This window comes from Rissa tridactyla, chromosome 1, assembly GCF_028500815.1.
Source record: "Rissa tridactyla isolate bRisTri1 chromosome 1, bRisTri1.patW.cur.20221130, whole genome shotgun sequence".
NCBI lineage: Eukaryota > Metazoa > Chordata > Aves > Charadriiformes > Laridae > Rissa > Rissa tridactyla.
Window position 1 is genome coordinate 101,673,311 of NC_071466.1, and position 18,705 is coordinate 101,692,015.

The 18,705-nt window shown below is 39.0% G+C and overlaps 1 long non-coding RNA gene across 2 annotated transcripts in view; it reads right to left on the reverse strand.

The window, feature by feature from the left end:
- LOC128917515 (uncharacterized) overlaps positions 1-13,356 on the reverse strand; it is a 32,339-nt gene extending 18,983 nt beyond the window's left edge. Inside the window, exons 1-2 of one of the 2 annotated variants that reach the window (XR_008469289.1) lie at positions 13,307-13,356; positions 2,921-2,996 (exon numbers count right to left, since the gene is read on the reverse strand). This is a non-coding gene — a long non-coding RNA (uncharacterized LOC128917515). The remainder of the gene's footprint in view (positions 1-2,920; positions 2,997-13,306) is intronic. The other variant, XR_008469290.1, reaches the window with a different exon arrangement.
- Positions 13,357-18,705: the final 5,349 nt, after the last annotated feature.

Genomic DNA, 18,705 nt, shown 5'->3' on the forward strand with positions numbered 1-18,705 from the left:
TACCTATAAACACTTGTAGCTGAGAGACTCAGAATGGTTAATCTATTTCTGAACAAAATTAGGAGGCAATTTAGAACAAAATACTGGCAAACCACAGGCTCTTTCTCAAAACTTATCTAGCTCCACAGCCTATGCGAGCTTAGATAAATTGACTTTAAAAGGGAGAAATCTGTTTCTCTGCTCAGCCAGAGACTATAGAAAGACAGAAACACAGATATGCATGACTCATTTACATTAGAAAGTTGTTTCCAGATAATTTTTTTCTGTTAGTTTATGAATTACTGCTCCTAGGGGTATGCTTCCCTACCTTTTTGCTCTCCCAGTTCATTTCACTTCCTTTTGAAATCATTCTCTGTATCTCCTTACATATGCCATTACAGGGCAGAGTCACCCCTAGCTATAAAAAATTATTTCAGGATCAGAAACAACCTATCCCACAAAAAGGTGCTGCAGACCTGGGAGACATGATAGAGGCAGCAGAACATCCAGGTGGCAAAGACCCCACTCCTAAAGCTTCGAGCACAGTTACAGGATGCAGAAGTCAACCTGAGAGCTTCTCTCCCCACGGGGAGAGCATTGCTAATCAGTAGCAGACTACAGGCAATGGCATAAGATGCATGGCAACCTACTGATGGGTAGTTCAACTCTCATTAAAGCCCTTGATGGAGGTGTGCGTTGTTATCTGAATGCTGTTCTGTCCACCACTACTTCTCCCACACTGTCTGCATCTCATAAGACCTGGCAATATTCAAGTTTCTAAGTCAGATTCACAGATGAGATTTTTAATTTTTTGAGCTACCAACAGGGTACACATTTCTATACCTTCTGCAGTATTCATAAGCAGAAAGAAGTATTTCTCCATGGTGTAGTAAAGCCTATATGGTATCAGTAGAAATGTCAACAATACAGTTTAGCAAGGCCCAAAAGGACAATGATACCAGACCCTAGAGAACCCCTGTGCTATAAGGAACGTCACTTTTTCTCCATTAATCTCTGTCAATGTACAATGTCATTCTTAGAAACATCCCGCGACCCCATCACTTCTCTGGCATTACTGGATGCTGGATATCTGTATAATTATGTCCCAATGGAGGGGTGGAAGATGGATGGAACAATGGTGGGATCTGTTATCAAAGGTGGAAGCAGATAAGTAGTATCTGTTCTATGTGTTAACTACTTGCTGGACTTGGCACAACCTTTCTGAAACAAGGTGAATGAATCTCACCAAAAAGTGTCAGGGCAAAGCAAGTAGACTTTCTGAATGGTCTGAAGAGTCAGAGGAGCAGCCTCCATAAATCTTTATAACTGATCAGGAACACAAGCTCAAAAATGCACTTTGAATTTCCTTTAGGATGTGTGTTTGTCTTATGAAGTACTTTTATTTTGCTTCTTTAATACAGCATGCTTCTTAAAATGATTGACTTGCTGCTTTCTATAAGGATTTGTTCATACTTCATGCGAGCCTTTTATGAAATTTTCAGATGATTTCATGACATTTTTAAATATTTTTAATAAATGATAAACTGTGTTGCAACCTGGAAAGAAATTTCTTCCTGAACGTACCACAGTGCCCATTTTAAAGCTAGTGCAGATTAAAAGGAAATGAATGGAATGGGGAAGCAACAAGCTGGCATAGGATGGGCCTCTGGTTTGGACTGCAGGGCCTTTTTCCTGGAACTGAGAAAATAAAGAAAGGCCTTTGAGGCCTTAGAGGGTTTCAAAGGCCTCAAGAAGTGGCTTGATAATGGTACCAATATAATAAAATTATTATTTTCCTTTCAGTTTCACCCAAGAGCTGTGCTTCTTGTCTCTTTCCTCTGTTCACATCTCTGCACAGTTCCAGAAAAAATCAATCACCTTCCCTACACTGCTCTTTTTCTCTCTATCAAAATGCTCTGATGAAGTTACCAAGCACTGCTCTCTGCTCCTTCTTCTCCATAAAGATTCTCTGGATGTTTCTGCAGTAAGAAAATCCCCGTACCTGAGATTCGCGTCACATTGCACGCTAAGAGCAAGACTGACAGAACACTGATGCAGTAGTTGTTCCAAGTCTGTTATCTTCGCCAGCAGGGATAACAGTCTGTATTTTTGTCACATTTTGTATTTCCATTCTCAGAGGATCTGTCGCATTGTAGGAAAGCTTGGTACAGAAAAAAAGTGTTGTAATACTTTCTGTCCTGTTTCTATAGGACTTCTATGATTATTGAAAGATACAAGGTATCATGACAGAGCCTTTTACTTGTGTGTGTTGAGACAACTGTGTGCCTTGAAAGTTTAAAAAAAAAATCATTAAAATACAACAGTCAAAGTGCAAACTAGAAAGAAATGTTGTGCTAAATGTTTAGGGATAGTCCCTTAGAGCTGATATTGAAGTAGAAATGCATACCAAATAAGACCACTCTTTGCCCCAAGTTATTATTTTACAACACTTGCACAGAGTTAATAGAAAGCTGCCCAAGAATTCCTTTATAATACCTTGACATCCATATGCATATGCCTGAATTGAGCAATTTACCTCATATAATCTCAGAATATTTAAAAGCTGAGCAGGAAAAAAAAATAAAAATAAATAAATGGCAACCAGAAACCAAATTATTTTCCCCATGGTTTTCTCCTGTTCCTGTTCTCGTGCTTCCCATGCACTGGTGGTAATTTTTAACTCAAATGATGTCATCATCTTGCCTGCAAATAGCTAAAGCACAGCAAGCAATGTAGGAGAGCAAATATTAAGTGATACAGGAAGGTATCAGATGTTCAGCCTGATGTAGTTGGCCAATATGAAGAATTAGATATTCAGAGAAACATCCTATACGGAGCTATTCAGTCCTCAGGAATGATCACCATTTTGAATACTCTGGAGAATAAGAATTGTTACAAGACATTTGGTGAGTAGCCAAATATGATAACGCCTTGATAGTACCTTAGAAAAGTCCTGTTAGGGTCCAGCGTCGTGATATTGACAGGAATTTCCTCTTGAGTTCCATCAGTTTCTTCTCCTGTTATCCAGTTAGTCAAGGCATACGGCATGTTCCTGAGTTGCCTTGGGTGAAAGCAAGCTGTCTACATCACAAGCCCTAAGTGGTATCTGTGGGATGTCTACCTTATCCCAGGGGCTAGCTGGTTGCTTCTTTTGCAACATGATGGCTCACCAGCTTGGATAGCACCTGCAAAGCTCTCCTTAGGGTCCTGGTATTTCTAAAAGCCCTGCCAGAGATGTGCTTTTTGTTGAAGACCAAGTGAGAATGTCAGTGTGTCCCTTCTCTTTCATCCATACTGAGCTCTGAGGTCTCCAGGTCACTGGTGTACAGATGAGTTTGTACAAACTCTTCTCCCTTAGGTAATGAGGAAATCCAAGGTCTCAGCTCCAAATTTTGCAGAAGCATGGATGTGGTGTGCCATATGATGGCTGCAGCATAATCAATGTGTGATATGAGCGGTGTGAACTCGCTATTGGCTAGAATGGAAAATGGGCAAGGTTGGATGCCTTAAAGCATTTAAACAGAGAAGTGACAGACAATTAAGATGTACTCTGGCCATAGGGGCATATCAATAAACAGTCATGTTTGTTCTGCTACCCAGTTAAACTGCATGGTACACCTGCATGAAGACAGCCAGAGGCAGAAGAGTTGGTTTAAAATAAGGAGGTTCCTTCATTTGTTGCAAAAATGTCCACTCCAAATGTCTGTAAATTTACTTCCAAAGGCAGTGGAATAATGAATACTGAGACCTTAGATGACTCCAGACAAAACCTTCTGAATTTGGCATGCCATGCATTTTACTCGGGGGGAGGGGAGGGAGGGGGTGGTGGGTAAAAAAAAAAAAAAACACAAACAAAAAATCAAGCTAACCAGAAAGAATTTCAGGAGCAGACAAACCCTAGGAGAGACCTGGTTTGTGGTGGAGTGCTTTTCCCAAAAGCTTTCTTTTTCTTCTCTACAGTATCTGAATCTGAAGTGTCCCTATTGCTCTCTCATATTTGTAGAGAGGGTTCATAAAGAGAAAAATTTTTCTGCTTTGAGTTACTTTAAAGTCACATTTACATGTGCCAGTGTAGTCTGGAAGTTTTTGAGCGATTCTAATTATTTTGAATTATTGCTTTATGACACACAAGAAAAATGTGTGGTATGTTTACAGTAAATTCATATCCACCATACTCTGTCTTGCTATAGGACATATAGGACCTTTCTACTTTAACTTTTTTTATTTCCCCCATACTACACCTTTTATCTTTTGTTCAGAAATGTAATCTTTTTCCTATCGCATCATGAGTTGGTGGTGCATGCATAAATGCTATCTTCTGTGAACGCAACACCAGTTGTGCATACACAGAATCAGGACTTTGAAGAACTGAACCCAAAGCCATGTCATCAGTCTAGAATACTGATTCTTCAGTCTCAGAAAGCATTTCCAAGTACAAATATGCAGTTCAACATTTTCCACTGATATCAAGTACCATCAATTCATTAGAAAGAACAGATTCTTACAATGCAAAATTCAAGTGCAAAAATGCCAAAGCATTCAGAAAACTCATTCAAGAAAGTAATTTGCCCGTGCATGGGGAAGTTAGAGTCATTTATTTTCAAGATACTCAGCTATCCTTTTATGGTTACCCATTTTATGAGGGTGTGCCAAGAGTGAAATAGGAAAGCTGTTTCTTCCACACTGTGTATTTTCATAGTCTCTTACTTTTCAGTAAGAAAAGAGTTCTGTTGTAATAGTTACTTCTGGAGGAGTAGTCTTGCAGCAAATATTGAGCCATAGAGATAAATGTTTTATTAAGTGGAACATCTAATTACTGTTGATTTGTTACTGTATATACAGGTTGATAACAATTATTTCAAAATTAACTCCTTAAATCTTTGGTCAAATTTAAATTACAAGTAACCAGAGCGAGGATTTTTATTATTATTATTATTAATAATAATAATACAGTTAATAATAATAATAATAGCAATTGTAATGATGTTGTTGCTATTTCAGCAGGAATTAGCTGATGTATATAATGAAAAGAACAGAAAGAACAATGCTCTTATCATTAAATGAAAATGTAGTCTATTCTTCATGGTAAAGGTCAGGTTTTGAGAGAAGAATGAAATTCTAAAGCAGGAGTTCATTATGCAAGAAAGCAAGAAGTTCTATTGTTTCAGTGATGCACTAGCAGGGGCTTAGAAGAACTGTGAACTTATATATGCAATAAGAAACAAAAGAAACTTGTCTTAATAAGGAAGCCAATTGACAGTACTTCCAGTCCTCAGTATACAACAATGTGAAGAATGTTTGCTTTGCATTCTCTGAGCTTTTAAGGGTCTTGTCTTTAAATTCTCTCTGCAAATGCGAGGGACAGAAAATTTTTTTTCCCATATAAAAACCAAGACTTTCATATAGTCATATGATTCTAGGAGCTTAGATTTTTCAAGAATGTATTAAAATTTGATAGCACTGCTAGTATTACTTTGCTAAGCTAAAATATTTGTGAAAATTAAACTGAGGGATGAGATAACCAACAGCTGAATTATGAATGAAGTCTGACTTTCTGTTTTTCTAGTTAGGAACAGTGAATATATTTAGGCTGCGTAGTGCCACTTCTTATTGAAACACTATATTTCCTGCTACTTACACCTTTAACATTTATTCTGTTGAGGTTGTCATTTTCCATTGTAGGTGTGTGTTTCAATACTTCCCTTACTTTTATCAGCTCAGGATCACCCATTTCTAAAATGGAGGCTATGGTCAGTCTGATACTATTTAAGAATTCTCGGTGCCTTTCCTTTGCATTGCTACGGTCCACAGCACAACAAAGCTGGGTTTTTCAGTCACATGCTTCCCAGAGCAAACACTCATCTTCTATGCTAAATCTAAATGGTCTAGACACAAAGCTATTAGATAAAACACCTCCAAAGCTTCCCACAGCACTTGTTTCTACAGAACTCAATCTACAGTCATATTGCAGTAACATCTTCTGATCAGCACTAGGGCAAAATTGTGAATCCATATCAGATTTGGTATAAGATACATTTAAGTGTAACATAGTCTTTAGAGGGGAAATACACGACGAGAATTAGTTTAAGCATGTGCAGAAATTTAATTTTGAAAGCAGAAGTCACTTCAGATTTAAGTACCAATTTTTGAGGACCTTGGTACAGGATGGAGTTGCCAAAAATGTGGGTTAGGTGGCTAAAGCTTTTTTTGAGATAACATTTTCTCATCATACCCTAAATATGGGTATGTTCACATCTGGGCCAGTTAGCATTGCACCCTTAACTGTCTATTTCCAGCTATTTGGGTCTCGGCTTCACAGTTTTAATGCTTTTCTAGTGCAGAACTTTTTCTATTTTTATTTAACATGCACTTAAATCTTCCGAAGGTGCTAACCAACAATGGACTTCAGTTGCAGAAGTGAGCAGTGTGCAGTGCTGAAAGAAAAGACCACAGAAAGAGCAGGAAGTCCATATTCACTCAGGATAAAGAAGTCATTAAAAATGTCTAATCAATTGTCTTCACAGAGAACAGATGAGTTGAATTAAATGGTGAAAAACAGGATCAATGTTTCTGAAAGCTGTAGAAAACTGTCTGGCCTGGATCAGGCTTATTGAGCTATCAAGCAGATAAGAGACCGTAATGGATTTTAGTTCTAGGAAATAAGCGTAGCATGATGAATAGCAAAGAATGCTCGTCAACAGTAAAGGGAAAAACAATCCTGAAAAAAAAGGTATCTGAGATGTACAAGAACAGCTGTTAAACAGGTAGTACCATAAATGTATTGGATTTTGAGACCCTTAGACTTTGAAAACGAGTTGCAAAGGTGTCCAGAATCAATAAATGGAAAATGTCATAGAACATGGTAGGATAAACTATTTGATGTGGAAGAAAAATACCCCACTTCATTGGAAAAAGGGCCAGTTGCATTATTCAATACAAGCAATGAGAGAAAGGTCTTATGATGGTATTTTTGACAGATGTCTTTTAAAAGCCTTATAATCGGGTATTAAATTAATCCCTAAAGCTAGACTATATTCTCCCTGTATTTTTCACCTGCCTCCATTGCTCTTCAAACATTTGACAGGGGACAACAACAACTATATTAACCATATTACAGGCAAAATAATGCCTACAACGCATTAACTCAAACTGTATTATTTCTGAACCAATGCCTGAACTCACAGCTCAGGCCCTTTCAGCTTTATTTACTGCTATTCCTTTTACCATGAAATATCTTGACCTACAATGGAAGAGAAAGCCAAAAAGACTCCTGTGAGAGTCATTGTCAACAGTAAGAGAGCTGTTAAAAGATAAACCAATAAGAATGAAGACACCTGTAAGATCTGTCCTCCTTTGAGTCAGTGCAGCACTGTTTCCAGACGCAGGGATAGCAGCGATTGTGCAATGTTCTGCAGCCCAACATCAGTCTATCCCAGACTGCAGCGTTGCTCCCTTTGCTGTCTCAGCCCAGGCATGTTGCACCAGCATATCTCTCTGCAGAAAAGGAAGGACACAGTTGTGTGCCCCTGCTGATCCTCACTGTTAGCACTGTGCACTGCATGAAATTCTGCCATGTGATGAGAGATTGCTCCTTCTTCCTATTATCATCCCTCCTGTAAAAAATTCCTCTATCTCCCCTCTTCAAATATTTGCCAGCTTGCAGAACTGCTCTCTAATCACCTTGTAATTAAACTGCAGAATTAGATCTTATAGTCCACTTCAACATTCAGGGCCTCCAGTCCTGGTTGTTCTTTGCTGAACTCCCTCCACTTTGTCATCATCGTACTTCATAAGTACATTTCTTAATCCACATACCTATAAAGCAAATGCTCAACACAGAAGTAGCAGCAGCAAAGTTACACTGAGAAGCCTAGCTCTTACAATGGCGTGTCCCATTTCACCTGGAAGTCTTCCACTGGATATCAGTCGAAGCCCTAACTTCGTTTTCTTTTCTTAGTTTGGCTTAATGACTTACTTGGAAAAGGAAAAGGAAAAGGAAGAAACATAAAAAGAGAAAAGGAAAGGAAAGGAAAGGAAAGGAAAGGAAAGGAAAGGAAAGGAAAAGGAAAGGAAAGGAAAAGGAAAAGGAAAGGAAAGGAAAGGAAAGGAAAGGAAAGGAAAGGAAAGGAAAGGAAAGGAAAGGAAAGGAAAGGAAAAGGAAAGGAAAGGAAAGGAAAGGAAAAGGAAAGGAAAGGAAAGGAAAGGAAAGGAAAGGAAAGGAAAAAGAAAAGAGAAAAAAGAAACAGGCTGCTATAGCTGACCATTGTTGAATATAAAGTAACTCATCAAAATCAATATTCATCCAAAATAAAATCCTGTTTCCTCAGGACAGACACAGCAATTTCAGCCCAACTGATGGAATATTACCTTAGATAAATGCATTTCTCTTCACCCTTCCTGGCAGCACCATCTTGCGGAGATGGGAGATGTCAAAAGACAGATATCAGAAAAAAACTGTAATGGCCATCATATCTGAGGGAAATACTTTTCATAGGGCATACAGCCTATGAAACACTTTGCCACTAAATACTATAGAGTAAATAAAGAGTTTAAAAGAATCCTGGCAGAGATGGGCTGCTGAGCTACAAATACACAGTTTAGAATCTCAGACATTAAAATACAAGGAGTTAGAAGGAGATCATCCACTAGGAGGGAGGCTAGAAGGAAGTGATCCACTAACCAGTAAAGACTAGGCAAAAAGTTCTTCTGTGGATGGTTTCACAGAACTTCACATCAGTCTGCTTGAGAGATTAGTTTCTATCTCCCTCGTCATCACCGATGAACGCCACCTATTACCATCGCCACCACTAGCCCCACATTAGGACTATCACCCAGCAGTTAAGATAACTTTCCCTGTCTTCCTATAGTCTTAAGGCCAGGAATCTTTTTAACCCGCTGTCAGTATGGACGACCTGTGTCCACCTGAGCAGTAGTAAGAGCTCTAAGAATGGCTGCAGAACTATTCCAGTTTGGTCCTGAGACCTCAGAGATCCTATCGAATTCCCAAAGACAATGTACCAGCTTACAAAGAGACAGAAAACCCATGACACTTCTGAAGCTGAGAAGAGTCACTGCCGACTGTTACAAGGGCTTTCACTGAGCCCTGTCCTTCCCCAGCTGGCTTCTTCCTCACACGGCTAGAGAGGGGGCTGAGAGAAGTGTGGCCAAAGAGACTGGAGACGAAACCCACAATGTATCTGGCTTCTATAAACACATACTTTCTGCCTCATCTCCATCAAGTCAGTTGAATTTTAGGGTTATGTAAGTGATTTGGCTCAGTCCTTGGGTGAAATTTAATTGCTTGTTTTATCTAGGAGGTCAGATCTGATGGTCCTGTCTGACTCCCAATCCATATCCCATATGTCTTCACGCAGCTCACGCTTTATGCATGGAACAATATCAGGCTCTGTTCTACTACAACTGATTTGTGAATGACTGATACAGAGATGATTACACTTCCAAATCATGGACACTTTAAATTACCATTTTCGTTCATTCACAAGAACTAAATTCACAGAATGATTGTCATCGTCTGACATATTTATCTTTGTCAAGCTGAGCCTGCTATCTCTACATCGCAGGTTTCCTCTGTTGCTCCCAGGAACTTACACAATGGAGTCACGTCACGTGTCATGAAGCATTTGCTTACCTAGCTACAAATCAAAAGGACAACAAATAGCATGATTACTTGTCCTTAAAAGTGGCACATTTTTGTTGAGTTTAGAAAACCTATACTTTCACTTGACAGATTTGGGAGGCAGTTTAAATATCCTGTTCTGCTCTGTTTTCTAGTATAGTTTGAATAGTTATTTTAATGATAGGCAAAGAAAAATTTTCTCTGAAACCTACTGAAACATAGGATGGTGTATTGGCGCACATTTTCTTATCTTTTCTTTTTTTTTTTTTTAATAAGGAAAAGAACTATCTACAGACCTCCTGCTAAGTCAGTTTGCTGCCTATGGCATATTGCTCTTGCATGCGGTTGAGTGTCTTTTTGGTGATAACATTATTATTTAGGGGAGTATTACTATTTAAGGCACAAGTAACTCATGCTGTTGTACTAATTTGTGGGTGAATGCTGTATATTTTTAGTATCCATTCAATCATATGTGCTGGGCTGTAATGTTTAAAAATGAATTCATGAAAAGCATGATACAAAACCCATTAAATTGAACAGAAAAACTCCTACTGTTTTTCTGCCTCCCTAATTTTATAAGGTGCCCATAATGTTAACATGAAAAGGAAGGAGAGAGACTCATAAACTAATTTAAATGATTTCTTTATGTCAGTAACTTTGAAAGGTATTAACCCTGCATTAAGGTATGACCTCACTGACTGCTAGTTGGGCAGAACAGTTCACACAATGGAAAGACTGCCCATGTCAAGGTCTTAAATATAGTTGCGTTGCCATGTCTTAATCATGTGACAGGTTTTAAAAACCCAGTGCTCTCTCGGTTCATTCTGTGCCCCTACTGCAAGAGATTCTGCTCTGGGTTTCGTCACGCAGTTTGACTGATGTTTACAGAAATCCCAAAGGCTTTGCAGGTGTAAGGGCAACGTTCAAAATGACCACGTTTCAAAACAGCTTGAAATGGTCTAGTTTTAAAGTACATTTCTTCAAATCAGTACAGTATACCTTGTCTTATCTTTTGGGGTAGGTCTGAAACAACCACACAGAAACCTGTTGTCAAAAGTGGACTGGTAGCAAAGTTTGTGTTGTCAGGCTGTTGGCACAACTCTGTTGTTCACTGTAGAGCTTTGTGCAAATGTCTGTGAAGGGGTCCATGACCGAGAGTCCCTTCCTCTGAGATACAGAGCCACAAGGAGAAGGAGGCAGTGGTTTCTATGGCCACTTTCACAGCTTGAATAAATGGATAAGTCTAAATGCTAAAGCTCCTGGACATGAGGAACCTTGACTTGAAGCCCTGGAGAAACATGGTTGGTGGGAGAGATTAACAGTGGGATTTAGGCTTCGTTCTGTGGAAGTGATTTAGTAAGAGCTGGTGTGTTCATGTGGGCCAGTTGCAGTAAGCGTCAGTTCTTTCCCCAAACACCCCACTGTTCGGGAGCAGACAGTTGGCTCCCTCTGCCTCACTAGCAAAGTCCAGTTCCCTATGAAACCTTTCACACCTTAATGCTCCTATTTTGGACACCCCAACTGTAATCAAATACTTCTATTCTCCCTCTTTCCCACTTCCACTTCCAAATCCTTGACAAAAGATACTGCAGATCTACATCTTCCCACTCAACAGCAGAAGGCCTTGAAATGCTTCTTAAATGCTGTTGAAATTGGTCAGTGGATTAATATTTTTTTTAAATTGTCACATTGAATGAGTGATAAACAGAATCCATAATAGTCTATGTCTTAGAAAACTAGGGTAAAAATCCAAGGCCTAACTTGATAAAGGCCTTTCCAGTAACCCTTGCAACCATTGTTGGTTTAAACTCAGGTATCCTTTTTCCATGGCATTAAACAAACAGCTGAAGGAAAATAATTTAATAATTTAAGAATAAGAGGAGGACAAAAAGCAGCCAAATTATACAAAATTTAAAATGTACAAGGAAAATGAGTGCTGAGAATGTGTATTTTTAACTTGAGCAGTGCTGTTAGGTGGTGGGTTTTAATTTTAAGAAACTCTTTTCAAACTTCCTTTGGAACAGAAGAGAGGTATGCCATTGTGGCAAAACCATTTATTTTTTTTTAAAAAAGAAAATACACTGAGAAGGGGGCTGGGGGAATCTCATCTTTATCAAGAGATTATAATTTCAAATTAAGTCTGCATTGTGTGTTACTATAGAAACTCCCATTTTGTGGCATGTTTGTGGGGAAAAAGTCAAAAGTTGCATTTTAATGAAGGTAGATCACACATGAGCTTCCTCAGTAAAGCAAAATAAAATAGATGTTTCTATCAGAAATTGAATAATTACCCAAAATAAGGTGAGCTAATTAAGGTCATGGGGAAGGGATATTAAATCCTGAAGTGACAATATGTTATGTTGATTTTTCAACACTAGTCTCCGCCTTACAGATTATGTATTAGATACTGCGGGAGTGTGATGGATTGAGAGGCTTGTTGCCATGGCAATATTTGCTGCTTTGCTGGTATTCCCTACAGAAAGTAAAGGATTTTTTTTTTTCTACTCAGTTAGACAAATTGGCTATATATAGCAAGAGATGTTGGAGAACTGAAACAGCAGAATCTGGTGAGGGGAGTCTTGGGGGAAGGACTGACATTTATAAGTCTTAAGAAATCACAATAGACTACATACCAGTGAGGACTGAGGAGGGCTGCTGAAAGAAAGAAAGAGAAAGGGAGAGGGATGGAGAGAAGGAAGGAAGGAAGGAAGGAAGGAAGGAAGGAAGGAAGGAAGGAAGGAAGGAAGGAAGGAAGGAAGGAAGGAAGGGAGTGAAAGAGGCTTATGTCATATATACATAGTATATCTTGTGTTTAGGGGCAGGGAGGCCAGCAAAGGAGAATAGGTGATGTTGCTTAAAAGAAAGGTACAGCTGCTGTTGATTGACTATTCTTGAGGTGGTTTATATCTTCAGGGAGAGCTAGGAGGTAAAAACCTCTAAAACCAAAAAAAAAAAAAAAACACAATGGAAATGCTTACCACTGAAATTGTCAGTGTAAATCACAATTTAGGCTCCAAATATAAGACGCCTTCTTCTGTTCTTTCTTTTTTTTTTAATCTTTGCTCACAGCATTTTTAAAGCAAGGTGTTGATACCATTTCTATCCTCCTCTTGGCACAGTGAAAGCAAATGTGCTTCAGTCAGATGTTAGGGAGTACTGTCTCTTATGTATGGTTCAGTCTGTTGCTCGGAGGTGTGGGAAGAGTGTGACAATGTGCTTTCATTTTAATATTAGCCCATCTCAGCCAAGCATCTATGGATTACTGCAGAGGAAAAAAAAGACTGTTTTGTTTCTTCCTCTTTTCCACTCCTATCCCTTTTATACACAGAAATGCATCAAGCAATCTATAGTATTTGCACTGAGGCTTATAAAGTCACTACCCCAACAAAACTGACCAGGCAGCTCTAACTGCCCTTGGTTCTAATTCACTTGCCATACCCCTAGCCACTCTTTCTTCCTCCTTTTTATGCCAGTCATCCATTACAGTTTTTCATTTTTAGAGTATCAGATACATACAGTAACCTGTACAAAAGACAATCTGTGGCAAATCATTAATACAGCTCTTGCACCAGAGAGTTCAGGCTTACATGAAAGAAGAGCATCATAAGGAATATGTTCTTCACTGACCACGACTGACTGGCAGTTTCATGACTATGGGGCATCCTGAGGAAATGCACTTTTAAAGGATACAGGATGAATAGACAGAGGGGAGAAGAGCAGGTCTATAACCAGGATCTGATTTCTGAAAGGCAGAAGCAGCTTCAATTTAATAATAGAAAAAAAAAAACACTGGAAGAGAAACAGAAAAAACTGGAAACACAAGTGCAACAGTGAACAGTGGAGGAGCGGTGCGAGAGTATACATGTGCAGAGGCAAGGAAGGGGAAATCTTAGCAGCAGCTTTGCAGGCTGTATTTCAGTCTATGTTATTCCATAGAGCGTGTATTACAGCAGTTTTAGTGATGTGATTAGATAGAAAAGACATATAAGATCATTATAAAAACACTTAACCAATTAGTGAAGAAGTGAGGGAAAAACAGGGAAATTAGAGAAGATACTGAAATTATGAAATGCTATGGAGACAGAAATAACAGAGCCCTCTGTTCACACCAATGACTAGAACTGGGAATGAAGACAAAAGAGGTTTTTTGGAAGGGAGGAGTAAGAAATCCTTCCTTAGACATATTAACATTCAGCTGTCAGATAGAACAAGAAAATTAAACTAGAAATCAGAAAATTAATTACAGTTCAACAGAAACAGAGAAAAGTTGGGAGGGGGGAAGAGAATGATGAGAATCTTAATATCCTATTTTCACCTGTATAACCTCATAAAATCCGCACCTCTTTGAAAGTACAGGTACTAGAAGACAAGTCCTCACATAACTCAAGGTTCAAAACCACTATGCAGCAGGGTGGGGGACAATGAACAGGGATCAGAAGTAGAGTGACTATTGGTAGAGAAGGATCAGGCTAATGGGAGTGGGGCTAAGTGAACAATGATGGCAGGGATGGAAGTTTTCGCTCCTTTCACCAACAGATGTATATAAACCACACAGTTCTTGAATCAGAGATTGCTGGAGAAGGAGGAGTTGCCTTTGGGTTTTTTGGTTGGTTTTGGTTTGTTTGGGGTGTCTTGGACTTTTTTGTTTTGTTTTTTTCTGAGGGGAAGGCTGTTTCATTACCAATAACCCACACAAAATAAATGAAAAAATGCAGCGCGTCATGGAAGAAGGCATAGTAGGATCATCAGGAATGAATAAGAGTCTGTATGAAAGAGGCTATTAGCAAACTGAGCAGGAGCACTTTCAGATGAGTAGCTCAAGTGAATGATTTGACAGAAGAAGACAGAGAATTAGGGCTGTCTGAGGCAGACTGTGTCCCTTTGGAAAACCTTAGCCACAGTTTGTCTCTCCGTGATCAACACTTAGCATTTCAGAAGCATTAACAACTTAATCATCATTATGTTTTTGAAACTTACCAATGGAGACAAAACCATGTGTCCGACAAAACCATACTGTCCTGTTCCTGACATCTGGCTATGAAGCCAATTGCACATTGTGCTTAAATAAGCGCTAACTGTACACCTGTACGTAGCAGAAGTTTGATTTGCTTTGGCATAAAGAGTGAGGATCTTAAGTTTCCACACAGGGCTATAGGTTACCCTGCCAAGATTTTCAATAGAAAATGTAAAAAAATTGACCAGAACAAAGAACTGTATGGGCTATGTAGTATCAGGCATTCCCGAGGTGGCAACAGAACAACAGATGTGGTGTTTCAGCTTTTGTCTCCCACCAGCACTGGGGAAGCTATTAGAGAAGCGTCTGTTATTGATTCACACTGCTTAGAATCCATTTATACTGGCTGGTTTGGGAGCCATTATAATTTACAGTCTGTCATGTAAATTGTTCTTGGTCTGTGAAATATTGATCTATTAGATAGACACGCCATGCATGCACACTGAACACATGGACTCAAAATCCTCAGGGATTTTGCTTTTTAAACAGCAGATTATTGCCCACGTTCACTAACTACTTCTACAAACAGCTCAGTAATTTCAGGCTTTAATACCCTCCTCAACTCTCTTCCCACATAACTAGAGGTAACATTTGATGTACTAGGGATTAAAGACCTGACTTTTTTTAATTTAAAATAAAGTAATTTTCATGTGCACAAAGTATTTCTTAAATATCTTATATTGAGATATATACACACACATATGTGCACAGATTTATCTGTATATAAATGTATATGTATTTTACACAACCTTAGATTAGATTGGAAGAGGTGGTGATGGGCTGGCTTCTTGGGTGAGAATTTGTTTTGGCTTTAAACCTTACATTGCCAGTAACATAAAAGAGAAACTATGTACAGCTGATCTGTAAATGACAGTGATATATGAGAGTAGCAAGGAAAAAGCAGTTGTGTCTATACATATTCTGTGCCCATCAGTCCGCAGTAAAAAGGCTTGAAGCAGCTGTGCTTTCAGAGCACCCTCAAGTTTGGAAGTGCCAGTACTAACATGCCAAGGTCACACCACTTGCTCACATGTTTCCTCCTGGGTTGTCCCCCAGGACTTTCGACACGGTATCCAAGTACTTTGTAGACAATAAAGGAAATTATTTCTGTCTCCACTTTGCTGACAGAAACTGAGATGGGAGTTACCTGCTAAAGGCCACCAAAGGAACCGGAGACGAGGGCTACAACTACTGATGTCCTGAGCCCCAGTTCCTTTGCATCCCAGTTGGCCTTCTGACAAAGGTGCTAAGCCACAGCAATGTCAGGTGCAAAGGCTTGGTAACTGAGATTAAAACCAGAGTCTCCAGGTCTCAGCTGAGCACCCAGGAAATGAAGAGCATGTGGTTCTAATGACAGCCAACAACTTTAATTAAGTATTTCTGTAAGCTTCCGAAAAGGACAACTAAAAGTGAGTTAGGGACCAAGAACTAAATGACCACCTAATTACAAAGTCATTATTTATACACCTGTGAAATTTATGAGTAAAAGAGAAATTAGATGTACAACCAGCCACCTTTTTCACTGCATATCCTTGGTTCACACACTAAACATCAGAGAAATGTAAACATCAAAGAAAAAGCAAAATACAATTAGACACCATATTATAAGTATTCAAGCCCTAATTTTGCTAACTTTGTGGCTTTAAAACGATCTTTTAATACAGTTGTTTTTGCATACCAGCTCTTCTTTTTAAAAGGGAAGAGGAAGCTACCTGTCATTATACAATGATGGGATACAGATGGAATATGTGTGTATGTTCCATCAGCAGCAGATTAAAATACAGATCCCACACTAGTGCAGCAGACTCCCTCCCCCATCCCGTGGCACAAAAATAACTGCTTAAGTGGCAGGAGGCAGCTCTCATCCTGCTTGAACCAAGCACTAGAGAACTAAAGTACACTAAAATAGCAGTAGGTGTGGTGTTAGCCGTGCACCAGTAGTTGTGCTACGCAATCAGGATACTCAAGAGGAAAGAGGCACAGTTTGCTCTGAAATGCAGTGCCAGTGGGTTTGATGGGCAGAGATGCTGCTGAACCCGTGATCTGATTCTGCTGCCAGCTCTGTCCCATCCCATGAAGGACAAGGCCTAGCTTTCATTAATGAAGAGCCCTTGCTGACAAACAACTTCTAATGCAAGACCCCTGAAGAATGCACTTCCTTCTTGGCCCAATGGTTTCTGGCAGAAGAAAGCATGGTAGTCATGACCAGACATCCCCACTGTATCTATTTCTCATCAGACCATTCAGACTCTATTTTAAAAGAAGTGAGTTGCTGGAGCAATGTACCCAGTTCTATAAAACACTGGATGGATTTGGAGGAATGCTGCCTTTTTGTATGGCATAAACCACAGACAGAAAGTGGTAAGGAGAAGTCATTTACTGAGACAATGCTAGGGAGATAAATATAAGATCAGAACAAGGCACTCCTGGCCTCCAGTCAGACATAAATTTCTTTGCAAAAAGGTGCAGATAGTGTAACTTTTCTAAGAAATACTCCCACCCAAAATAAAGGAAAAAAAAAGAAAGAAAAAAAGAAAGGAAGGAAGCAGTAGAGAGCATTAAGCTACCTTAGCATGACAGATACCTGTGCTTGCTGTAGGGGTGGAGAAGGCTGTCAGAGCCCTCTGCACCTTCTATGGTGTCAGTTGTTCACTGCACTACAATCTTATTCGGAAAAAATTCTCTTTCCGTTTTTGGTTAAATTTCTGGGCTATTTCTGCCCACTTGGTCTAAAAGAATAAATAAACTAGTCATCATAAACTGAAATAAATCTACGTGGCAAGCGGTGTTGTTAAAATGGCGGTTAGAGATTTAACATCAAAGAAAGGTGAGCTGGCAATGTATTGGCCTTTGCACATCATATGAAAAGTCATCTGAGACAATTAGTGGGAATATGTTCTTACAGATACAGGGGAGAGGGACTTCAATTTTTCATCTCTCGCTGCCTGCAAGACAGAGAATACATCACTCAGTCCTCACATCAAGGTGAGCAACACCAGTTACAACCACATACGACAAGCACTAGCACAACACCTGAGATAATCACATACAGAAAAGTGATGTGATTTATCATATTCACTTCCAAAAAACCTAACAGCAGTAAACCAGTTTACTATTTCATTAAGAGAAACAGACATAAATTTCCCCAAATGAGCTAAATCCATTTCAAGAAGAGCTAAGGATCCGCCCTCTACATGCATTCTGCCAAGGGTGATGCAACAGAAAGCCCCTGCCTTTAGAATTCCAAGGTCTCAGTGCTGATAATTCCCACAGGAGTCATGGTAAAATCCAGGAACTATTGAAAGATTACGACTTTGTACTGTGTTTCCATCTAAAAATTCAACACATTGATATGTTTTTATCTCAAACTTGAGTTAATGAAGATGAGTTCCCCATATATTATGAATAAAGCAATAAGATTTTAATCTTAAAATGATCTTGAAGTACAGTTACACTGTCTGTTTGGAAGCTGGATTTCAATGTAAGGAAAGTCTGTTTCACAAAGCCAATAGATCTGGAGTCACTCCAAGAACATATACATCTACAGCTTTTAAATAAAAAGGAATCAATTAGTTCTTCCATGGTATCAATTAATACAAAGCAAAATCTTTATTTTTTGTAGTTTCCCCTCAAAAACTGAAAATATTTAAAAGGATTACAGTCCTTTAGCACCATCTTGAGAATAAAGTGACAAAGTTAACAGAGTGTTATTTTACTGCAGCAGTCATTCTGTTTATAGTAGTGTAGAAGACTGATGGGGTAACTCCTTGTTCTTTCTTCCTGTAATCATCACTTCACATTATTTTATATTCACCTCACTAAATGCATCCCAAGAGCAGAAATGTATGTCACCAAAGATTATTATTTGCCACTAGCTTTATTAAACAGTTCAGAAAATGATAGAAAGCTTTGCAGCTACATTGGCAACACCCCAATGAATTGCCATTTTAAGATGTATTCTAGCTACTTTTGATGGAAGGCAGTTCAGTTATTCCTCAAATTTTTAAAAGTGATAAATATTATGAAGACTGTAAAAATGTGACAAGTAGGAATTGCTGCTCCGTATAGTGTGCAA